Source organism: Electrophorus electricus, chromosome 4, assembly GCF_041902795.1.
Source record: "Electrophorus electricus isolate QZ-2024a chromosome 4, ASM4190279v1, whole genome shotgun sequence".
NCBI lineage: Eukaryota > Metazoa > Chordata > Actinopteri > Gymnotiformes > Gymnotidae > Electrophorus > Electrophorus electricus.
Genome location: NC_137500.1, coordinates 38,954,794 through 38,955,000, shown reverse-complemented (window position 1 = coordinate 38,955,000; position 207 = coordinate 38,954,794).

The window sequence follows — 207 nt, the reverse complement described above, 5'->3', positions numbered from 1 at the left end:
TGGGAGAGAAGAAGCGTTTAACACCTGATGTCCCTCCTGTGGCTCTTTCATCCAGATAAATTAAGACAATTTTCTCTATTTTTAGTATTTTTAGTGCCCTTATCACTATTTCTCATTAGTAATTAAGTTAACTCTGAGAAGCCATCCTGTGAGCTCTTGGGTATTGACACTAGTTATTTTGTGCAGGGGCGGCAGTGAAGGATTGAT